The following is an 11,566-nucleotide window of genomic DNA, read 5'->3' as shown; positions in this document are numbered from 1 at the left end:
TGCTTCTTCTTTTTTTTATTGCTTTGCTAGGGCATACTCACTTTATCTTGGATGTCACCTTTTCGAGTGATTTGGGCATGCCCCCTAGCATTTGAGTTTCTTGAGCTCTTATGTCTTTTTGGCTTTCTCACGACTTTTTCTCTTTTCTCATTGAATTTTCTCTTGCCCCCCAGTGTGGGGTGTGATCCTAGTCGGGATTTTTTTCATGAAAGAAATTATTCATGCTCAAAAAGGGATCACAAGGGATGTACTTATTTCAGAATGTGAAAGGGATAACAAAAATGGTCTTTCCTCATTTCAAGCGCAAGCAACTATGATCAATAAACTTTGACCTCATCCAGTGTGATGGTTTGGTCTTTGCAAAGATGCATTTCATGGGTCATGAGTAACGAGTTCACTACATACCATTATTCATGCATTTAAAAACACATGATTCAAGAGTCATGGAGTAGGGTGTTTATTCATTTTTTTTTAATTTAGTCATCTCAATGATAGAGTTGCTTGGTTCACTTGTCATTCTACAAATAGAATGTTAAAACTATTTTTTTTTTGGATAAACATCAAATTATTTTCGGAATCAAAATGCAAGATCAATTTTTCAGAACTCTAATAGGAAAATGGATTTTTGGTAAAACAATAAAATCAATTAGGTCTATGAGATCATGCGAGGTTGTAAGGTTTTTTTTTTTTTTTTTTTTTTGCAGGCACCTTCTTCAAACAAATGCAAAGAGAAATCATTGGCCCAATCTTATTTATTGATTTGATAAAGACTTATACATCATGGATAGTATTTCTTTACAGAATCTGAGTTCACAGGCCTAACTACGTCTTCCCCATCCATTCTTGTTAGCATCAACGCCCCTCCTGAAAATGCCTTCTTCACTATATATGGTCCTTCATAATTGGGCGCCCATTTACTGCGATCTTCTCCAGGTAGTGATAGAATTTTCCTCAATACCAAATCTCCTTCTTTGAACTCTCTTGGCCGAACTTTTCGGTCATATGCCTTGGCCATCCTTTTTTGATACAACTGGTGGTGAAAAATTGCTGCTAACCTTCTCTCGCTGATCATATTTAGCTGCTCGTATCGTATCCTGACCCACTCAGCTTCCTCAAGTCCAGATTCCATGAGGACCCTTAAAGAGGGAATTTCTACTTCCAATGGTACCACCGCCTCCATTCCATATACTAAAGAATATGGTGTAGCCCCGGTTGATGTTCTCACTGCTATTCGATACGCATGGAGAGCATAAGGAAGCCAATCATGCCAATCCTTGTAAGTAATCACCATTTTCTGAACAATCTTCTTTATATTTTTATTAGTAGCTTCTACGGCGTCGTTCATCTTAGGTCTGTAAGGGGACGAGTTGGAATGCTTGATCTTCCACTTTGTGCATAGCTCCGCTATCATCTTTCCATTGAAGTTTTGAGCATTATCAGTCACCACTCTCTCGGGTACACCGTATCTACAGATTAGATCTTTCTCGATGAATCGTTTGACCACTTTCTGAGTCACATGGGCATATGAGCAAGCCTCTACCCATTTAGTAAAGTAATCAATCGCTACAAGGATGAAACGATGTCCGTTACTGGCTTTTGGATTAATAGGCCCAATCACATCTACTCCCCACATTGCAAAGGGCCAAGGAGACACCATGTTAAATAAGGGCGCAGGAGGTGCATTGACTTTGTCGCTATAAACTTGACATTTGTGGCACCTTCAGACAAAATTTATGCAATCCTTCTCCATGGTCAGGCAAAAATAACCTGCTCTTTGCATCTGCCTAACCATCATGTGTCCGTTTGTGTGGGTAGCACAAATCCCTTCATGCACTTCTTGTAAGGCCTTATTGGCTTCCAGATCACCCAGACACCTCAGCAAAGTCCCATCAAATGACCTTTTATACAAAATCTCCCCATTTATGTAGTACTCCATGGCCATTCTTCTTAAGGTCCTTTTATCTACTTTCGAGGCTCCCGATGGGTACTCTTGATGCTGGATGAATCTTTTTATATCTGTGTACCATGGTTCTTTATCTGTTTCTTCTTCTATTGAATAACAATGAGAGGGAGAATTTCTGATCTTTATGCTTATAGGTTGAATCTTGGCACCACAATCAATTACAGCCATAGCAGCTAAAGTAGCTAACGCATCGGCAAACTGATTTTTGTCTCTCCCCAAATGAGTAAATTCTATTTCATCAAAGCTTTCAGCCAATTTGGAGAGGTATTCTTGGTATGGTCTCAAATTTTCATCCCTTGTCTGCCATTCCCCCTTTACCTGACAGATTATTAGCATTGAGTCTCCATATACCTCTAATTTCCCTACCTTCATCTCTAATGCAACTTCCAATCCGTGGATGCAAGCTTCATACTCAGCTGTGTTGTTTGTACAACTAAAGTGCAGCTTTACTGAGATAGGATATTGTTTTCCTTCTGGGGAAATTATCACAGCACCTGCCCCGTTGCCCGATACATTTACTGCACCGTTAAAATACATGGCCCACCAACTACTCTTCTCTTCCTTCTCCATTACTAGCACATCTTCATCAGGAAAGTCGAAGTTCAATGGTTCATAATCCTCAATAGCATTATCGGCTAAATGATCAGCAATTGCGCTTCCTTTTACTGATTTTCTTGTCATGTAGATGATGTCATACTCAGCCAGCAGTACTTGCCATCTAGCTATTCTACTCGACATGTATGGCTTTTCAAAGATATACTTCAGTGGGTCCATTCTTGAGATCAACCAGGTAGTGTAGTATAACATATATTGCCGCAACCTCTTCGCACTCCACACCAAACTACAACATATCTTCTCTACCATACTGTAACGGGACTCACACTCGGTGAACTTTTTACTCAAATAGTAGATGGCTTGCTCCTTCCTTCCTGATTCATTCTGTTGCCCTAACACACAACCCATAGCCGATTCGGTCACAGTTAAATACAGGATGAGTGGCCTTCCGTGCACGGGCGGTACTAACAATGGTGGTTTTTGTAAGTACTGCTTGATCTTATCAAAAGCTTTTTGGCAATTTTCATCCCATGTCCCCGGATTCTTCTTTCGGAGTAATCGAAAAATTGGTTCACATGTGACTGTAAGTTGTGAGATAAAACGGGCAATATAGTTCAAACGCCCTAAAAAGCCTCGAACTTCTCTTTTAGTCTTTGGAGCGGGCATGTCTTGTATGGCTTTTACTTTGTCGGGGTCCACTTCTATGCCTTTATTACTTACCATAAATCCTAGTAATTTGCCTGATTTCACCCCGAATGTACACTTTGCAGGATTCAATTTCAACTTATATTTTCTCAACCTCTCGAACAATTTCCTCAGAGCTGGGATGTGACTTTCTTCATCTTTGGACTTTGCGATCATGTCATCCACGTAGACCTCAATTTCCTTGTGCATCATATCATGAAAAAGTGCTAACATTTCCCTTTGGTATGTTGCTCCTGCATTCTTTAATCCGAATGGCATCACCTTATAACAGTAAGTTCCCCATGGGGTGATAAATGTCGTCTTTCTCTTATCTGCTTCAGCCATTTTAATCTGATTATAACCGGAGAAACCATCCATAAAAGAGTAAGTGGAACTCTTAGCAGCATTGTCCACCAACACGTCTATATGAGGTAACGGGAAGTCATCTTTCGGGCTTGCCCTATTCAAATCCCGAAAATCCACGCACACCCTGATTTTGTTATCCTTCTTGGGAACCGCCACAATGTTAGACACCCATTCAGAATATTCTACTACTTCCAAGAAACCTGCATCCCACTGTCTTGTTATCTCTTCTTTTACCTTGAGCAATACATCAGGTCTTGTCCTTCTTAGCTTCTGTTTGACTGACCGGCAACCCTCAATCAAAGGTAACCTATGCACTACTATTTCAGTATCCAAACCGGGCATGTCAGCGTATGACCAGGCAAAAATATCCACATACTCCCGCAAAAGGGTGACCAACTCACTCCTCATATCTGTAGCGATCAACATCCCTATTTTCAACTCCTTTTTGTCATGTTCGGTACTTACATTTATCAATTCTAATTCCTCTCTTGCAGGCTCCCATGCATGTTCGGATTGTTTTATAAGCTTCTTGAACTCCTCAATGTCCTCTTCACCATCTTCCTCATCCATTGAAGTTATAGTTTTATTAGGCCAATTATTCTCAATGCAATGGGTTTGTAAGTTTATCGTCCCGCTTTCAGATTCCCTGAAAGCAGAAAGTGCCTTTGTTATGAGTGCATAATGGAAAAGGTGAAACTAGAAGGCATGATGAAGGGAAAAACAAAGCATGATCTCATTAAAACTTGAAATGATAGAAGGGCTCAAAACAAAATCTTGTTACCAATATCTTGAGCCACGATTATTGGCAACGCAAATTTATTCAAACAAAAATGCAGCAAAACATAAAAAGCAAGAAATCAATAAATGTTTACTTTTTAAAGATAATTGGGACTTCTTGAATTTCCCAATTGTTCAACTCTTCCCCTTCAGCTAATCTCCTCACAAACTCAGGTAGACCATCCTCTAGAGCACTCACAGTCAATTGGGGTAGTTCTTCATAGAGGCTCTCTTCATCTTCAAAACCTCCTTGGAGTTCTTGTTTGTTAATCTCTTCTAGATAGTGAATGGTAGCACCGCTAAATTCTTTACTCATCCTCTCAATTTCACCTTCAGCATTGATCACTTGTGCAGGTTGTGGGAATGTTATATGGATTGGAGGGATCTGGATTCGGCCCTCATTAGGCTCCCTTCCTTCGATTCGAGCCATTCTCCTTTCTCTTTTAAACTCAACCGCTCTCTTGAAATCTTCCTTCCTAGGCTTAAAACCTAAACCGAACCTCTGATCAGCACACTTCATCTTCATTACGTTGATCCTCTCCGGCATTCCTGTGGTAGGGTCATACCGAAATGGCAGTCTGTGCTTCAGAAAATATTTAGCAGCCATCCTTGCAGCCTCAGAAATCTCTGGTTTCTTTCGCACTGTATTCTCAGGTACCCATTCAGCATTTACTACTTCAAATGCATGCAGGTTTCCATCCTTACTTTCTTCAGCCTCTATATAAGGAATCGACACATTTCTCACCATAGTTAAAGCCTCTTCAGCCCTTACTGTCACCAAGTTCCCATTGATGATAAACTTAACCCGTTGGTGTAATGAGGATGCCACGTCTCGTGCTGCGTGGATCCAAGGTCTTCCTAACAACATGCTGTATGTGGGATGAATGTCCATCACTTGTAAAGTTACTTGGAATGGTTAGGGGCCAATTACAAGCTCAACATCGATATTTCCCATAATCGGCCTTGGCGAACCATCGTATGCTCTAGCCGTCATGGTACTTGGCTTCATATGAGAGACGTCAACTGGCATTTTATTAAGTACATGCTTTGGTAACACATTCAAAGCGGAACCATTATCTATCAGCACTTTGGCAATCACACAATCCTTGCATTTCACAGTGATATATAATGGCTTATTGTGGCCAGTTCCTTCATGATCTAGCTCATCATCTGTGAAATAGAGATAGTTAGTGGCTTGAATCCTTCCCACTAAATGTTCTATAGAATCCTGTCTGATATCTTGAGGAACATATGCTTCGTTAAGGACCTTCTGGAGAGTGTTTCTATGCAACTCTGAACTCAAAACTAATGATAATAGAGAGATTCTAGCGGGGGTCTTTTTCAACTGGTCCACCACACTGTATTCACTATGCTTCATTAGCTTCAAGAACTCGTTAGCCTCCTCATCGCTCACTGGTTTGTTGACCTCATCCATCTTGGCCAACTCTACCACATTCTTTCCTTTTGCCCTCCTTTGGTCTTCTAGCTCTTCAGGAGTATAGCACCTCCCACTTCAGGTTAACCCCCCAATTTCAGCATGAAAAGTAGGAGTCGGTCTTGTGGTATGAAAAGAATAACCATAACTGTGAGGCATGGCATTATAATTCCCATTAACTGTGCCCATAGGTCTAGCCAAAATCATTCTTGGGGGTCCTCCTACCGTTGGTTGATATCTACAGACTTCCACCTTTTTGTCGAAACCAGTCATGGTTCCTACTAGGTTTTCCTCTACTTTCACCCGAAACTCTTCACAAGAGTTTATATGGTGTCCCATATGCTGGTGATATTCACAATACTCACCCTCATGTTCTATGGCTTGCTTTTTGATGGGTGCCTTGAGGTACCCAGTTTGTTTTAACATTTCGTACAATCTCTCCATTGTCAACTTTAGAACATTTGTACCCCTCTTTACTTCTTCTAAAGCATTCACTCCTCCACTTCCAGAAGCATGGTGCGGTAGCGGGTTGGATTTTACGTTCGGAAAATCATCAAAGGAAATCCAACCAGCTTTGATGAGTTGGAGGATTCTCCTTTTGAAAGACACACAATTGTCAATATTATGGCCGATGATACCAGCATGGTACTCACATTTTTGGTCTGGTCGGTACCATTGAGGAAAAGGTGGTTGCAAGGGTGTTAAAGGAACAAGTGCTACTTGGCCAATGCTGAGCAATCTTTGATACATCTCACTAAGAGGTATGGGAAGTGGGGGCAGTTCTTCTTGGTTTGCAGGGAAGTTTCTGCGCGGGTGAAATGTGTTGTTTGGACGATACAGGATATTATGGGTATTTGTTTGGTTTTTTAGATAAGGCGAAGTGAAATTTATGTTGGATGTGGGAGGAGTGGTCATGAGTGGCTTAAAGTCGTGCTTTCTTCCCTTACCTTCACCTTCGACGTTGTGGACGTCAGCCTCCTTCCTGCGCCCAACAAAACCCTTTTTTTCACTTGGGTTTGTGATCCTACCCATTCGAATGGCTTGTTCGATTCGTTCAGCTATAACAACCAAATCAGAGAAGCTTTGTGCAGCACTTCCAACCAAGTACTCAAAGTACGGTGCTTTAAAAGTATTGGAGAACAAACCTATCATTTCCTTCTCCAATAGAGGCGGATTAACTTGTGCCGCCGTTTCGCGCCACCTTTGTGCATACTCCCTTACAGATTCCTTATGACCTTTCTCCAACGAATGCAAGCTTGATCTATCAGGGGCTATGTCTATATTGAATTTATATTGCCTAATAAAGGCATCAACTAGGTCTTTCCATCCCCTTACCTTGGTGTTGTCCAAACACATGTACCAAGTGAGAGCGACATCGCTCAAACTATCCTGGAAGAAATGGATCAACAACTTCTCATCTTGTACTACTTCAGCCATCTTATTGCAGTATGACTTAAGGTGGGTTATTGGACATTGAGTTCCAGTGTATTTGATGAATTCTGGCACCCTAAACTTCTTAGGAATGACTACGTTAGGTACCAAACACATCTCGACGACTTTCACCGGGTCATACAAATGATTTCCCTCAACTGCCCTCACCCTCTCCTCTAGGGCAACCAATTTCTCCAAACCTTCAGCTCCTATCATTTTGTCCTTGTGAGACCCCTCCAAGGTTAACTCATCAGCATGAGGAATCCCCATCGGGTATATAGGCTAAGCTGGGAAATGCGTAGCATATTGGGGCTCATGCGAAGATCCACTTGCCCCCATGTTTGGTAGGTTGAAGAATGTCGGAGGCGTCGGTGGTATCTGAGCGGTAAATGCTGGTTGGGAGGATGTCCCTTCTCCTGACTTAGATCTCAAGGCTTGTTCGAGTAAGCTAGTAAGCCTAGCGACATCTTCCTTCAGACCGTTCAACTCCTTCTGATATTGGGCATCCAACTGAGTTCTTTCTTCATTTTCCATTTTTTTCCGCAACCGTGTGTTATGAGTGTGTTTTAATGGGGGACCTATATTTCACCTGGCGTGCAGCATTATGACAGTTCATAAGTGTATGTTTAAAAAAATGCATGAATGTGAATGAAACATGTTGGGCATGGATTATTTCGTGGGATGGTGACATCATAAACCATTATTCTTTGGATGTGTGGTCAGATCTACATCTGATACTTATTGCAATGCCGAGAGGAGATCTGTTTAACCTTTTACCATCTGAGCTTTCAGCCTTGTATACACATTTTGAATAACAAATAAAGGTCTCCGCCTTTTTTTATTTAACCCATAAAAACTTTCATTACAACAAATGATTCATCTTAATCTATTACAGGAGGAAAGGCACTGCCTCTATTATCTATAGCTTTTAGAAACATGTCGGTGTTATTCATGCTCCTTCGATACTTCGCGATGTCCCCTCCAACTTGACGAGCCTCCACTCTTAGCCAATGAGCCTCGGCCGCAGCTCGGTCAATTTACTCTTGAAATTCCCTTATTCTTTCAGTATGGATCAGGTTATTTCTGGATATAGAATTATTAGCAGTATCTAATATTTGAATGTGACTCTCCATCATTTTCTGACTTTCTAGCAATTGCTCGGTCTTTGCTTCTCCCTTTGCCAACTTTGTCCTCAATGCTTTTGCTTCAATTTTAACACTATTGAGTTCAGTTCTCACATTCTGGGTGGCTTTGACTACCTTCTTAGTTTTAACCAACTCCAATTCAACATCTTTTAACTAGCTCTTGAGTTCTTTTATATCTGTTAAACGCTTGCTTGACACCGCTTGAGTTTTGATGGCCAATTCCTCCCAATAATGGGCCTTCTCCACCTGAAGCTTCTTCTCCTCATTGATGACTTTTTGGGATTCCAAGTCGTTCATTGCTTTCATCCAATCTCGGCCCAACGAGTCCCTTTCTTCCTCAACCAATTTCCTCATAGCTTTTTCTTCGGCTAATTTATGCTTCGATGATAATCTCAAATCTTCCTTCGTTTTAAGCTCGGCTTGCAATCGTTTTACTTGCTCTCTTAGTTCTTCTTCACAACTCACCCTCTTTCTTCGGGTGCCCACGGATTCTGAAATTTCTACCATGTCGGAGACTCTTCTGTCACGCCATTCGGGATACTTTTCACTAACTGTGGGATTCCTTGATCCATTCTCCTTCTTTATCAACAACAAAGAGTTCCAATCTTGCTTAATGCTTTCTAACATTTCCATGGCGGCCCCTTTATAGACCCCAGTAAATTGAGCTATGTCAATTGTCCTAGGAACACTTTGTATGCCCTCAAGCTGCCTTGCAACTAAAGCAGGTGCGTAACTGACGTATCCTGTTACTCCAATTAATGGTACCCAAGGTTTTTCTCCACAACTCATCAAGCTTGTCATATTCCTCTTCCAAGGAGCTTTCCAATTAAAAATGCTTAATGGAAGCCTTTGCAACTTTACTCTCCAATCATCCTCTGAAAAGCTCTCCCATTCTTTTGATACAAACAATTCGAGTGGCTTTTGGTCAAACCACCAGAAATTATTAAATATTGGCGTCTCCGTTTCTATATGGCTTACCAACCAGATGAATAGTAAAGGGACACAGCACCTCATGGAACCTTTACCCGTTTTCTTGCAATGACTAAGAGATAGGAAGGTTTCAGCCAAAATCGCAGCACATGGGTTGATCTTTGTCTTTTCATACTCCACAAACAAATTGGCAGCTTCTAAACTGATAATTCCCGTGGTAGAGGGACATAGAACTAAACCAAATATTCCCAAAGCCAATATTCTATGTTTTTCTAATTTAGCACTCGGGCTAGCTTTTTTAACAATCAGCAACTCCTCTAGTCGTTTCCATCTAAGACCCCCTGAGTTATCTTTCTCTCTATATGGTATTAGCTGAGGAATCCCTAGCAGTTTGGCAAGCTCATCCATGGTATCGTCAATTCTCTGGCGGAAGTACACTTTGTAGGCATATTCAGGGAATTCAGTCAACACACTATACTCTTCAATGGTAGGTGTCATGTCGACATTTCGGAAAGTAAAACAACGGTAATCAGGATCCCAAAAATGTATCATTGCTTTTACAACTGATGGCAAAACTGGCACCTTCAAAAGGTGCAAAATCCTCCCATACTTCATAGCAAATTCTGCTTCATCTATCTGATACTTAGTGAGTGAAAACAATCTGCTAGTGTCATTTATTATGCACCTGACATCTTTGAGTAGCGGTGTCCCACTGGTATTTGGTCTAGGGCAGTCTCCCTCGGTCATTTGCAAGGATTCAGATTCGAGTCCATACTCAACAGTGGTTACCTCTCGAATAACGGTCATTATGTCACCCGAAAGTCCTGTAATGAAAATGCTTTAAATGTTATGCTTATCTTAGTGAAATTATACAGGGACCAACCTAAAGAATATGTTCTAGTCATTAAATGTATCTGGGTAGTTTGGCTATCTAGTCTCAAAGGTCTTTCGCATGCTCAGTGATCGCCCTTGAAAGGTTGATATGAGGTTTACAAGCAGCGTGAAGATAGAGGCCCTGAGTAAAATCAGTTTGGCATATCAACCACTATCGAGCAAACAAATCATGCGAGAGTTGGATAGTTTCGCGAGCTTTACCCAGGCTAAAGCCATTGGGGTGCTGTTACTCCTCCACTTATCTTAAAGTTGATACCACATGTATATATATAAAAAACAAACTTGAATGATGTTCATATTAACATATATGCGTGATAAATATGAATAATTATGCATGCTAAAACAGTAAAAAGAACAAAAATAATAATAATAAAAATAAAATAAAATAAAATAAAATACACAAGAATACATAATAAATAATAATAAATAAATAAAACAAAAAAAAAACTTGATAAACACCAACAACACAAAAAAAAACATATTTAACAATAAGAAAACATCGCGGCGGCCCACAAAATAATTCTCGATTGTGGAAAAAGAACAGATTTCTGGCATCTTGTTCTTTTAGAAAAAAAAATGTCTTGTTTAAGGAGTCGCCACCTAGTATTATGGTCACTAGGAACCCTAACTGGTCAACAGAGATTCTATGGCTCGGGATTGGTTACGTAAAAGGAAAGATATTATCACCCCTTAAACGTTCTGCCTGAGGCAGACTGCATTGCTGATTTTGTCTTAAATTGCTAAACATTTATTCGCTTATGCTATGATGATTTGTTTATAATATTCCTGACTCTGGCGCCAGTGAATATTCGATCGCGAATAATTCCAACTCTGGCGTTGGTAAAAATTCATAGCTACCAAAAAAACAGTATATTTTCTTTTCTTTCCCTTTTTATTCTTGATTCTGATATCAGTGAATAAATTGATAAAAATATATTTTTTCTAAGACATGCAAAATTTTTATTTCTACACTTTCTATTTTTTTATTTTTTTATTTTTTTTGGGGCTGGGCCCAGCTCAGCCCACATGGGCTGGGCTAAGCCCAGCCTGCCCGGCCACTGGCCCAAACCAGTGGCCCGGCAGAGTTAATTAAACTGCACGCGTGAAGCAATTTCACGCGTGCAGCAACTGTGCGAAGGTAATTAAATTACCTTCGCACAGTTCTTACACTTGCACAATTCAAAACAAGAATGAAGAGAGAATGAGAACGGCTTACCTGCTTCTGGAGGTCGCGAGGAGGCTTGTAGCACGGTGATCTCGTTCTCGTCTGTGTACACCTGCCCCTTCTGTTTTTCTTTTGTTTTGGTGATGATGAAGGTCACGGCTTGCTGCTTGGGTTCTTCCTTTTTCTGATTTGCAGGGGGAATTGAGGAGACGGTGATGTTA

At 40.7% G+C, this 11,566-nt stretch overlaps 1 pseudogene; it reads right to left on the bottom strand.

The window, feature by feature from the left end:
* Window positions 1-778: 778 nt before the first annotated feature.
* Window positions 779-7,481, bottom strand: LOC133703596 (uncharacterized; annotated as a pseudogene).
* Between the last annotated feature and the right edge of the window lie 4,085 nt (window positions 7,482-11,566).

The sequence above is a fragment of the Populus nigra genome, chromosome 9 (genome assembly GCF_951802175.1).
Source record: "Populus nigra chromosome 9, ddPopNigr1.1, whole genome shotgun sequence".
Taxonomy (NCBI): domain Eukaryota; kingdom Viridiplantae; phylum Streptophyta; class Magnoliopsida; order Malpighiales; family Salicaceae; genus Populus; species Populus nigra.
Note: the sequence above shows the minus strand (reverse complement) of the source record. Positions and strands in the feature narration are given on the sequence as shown.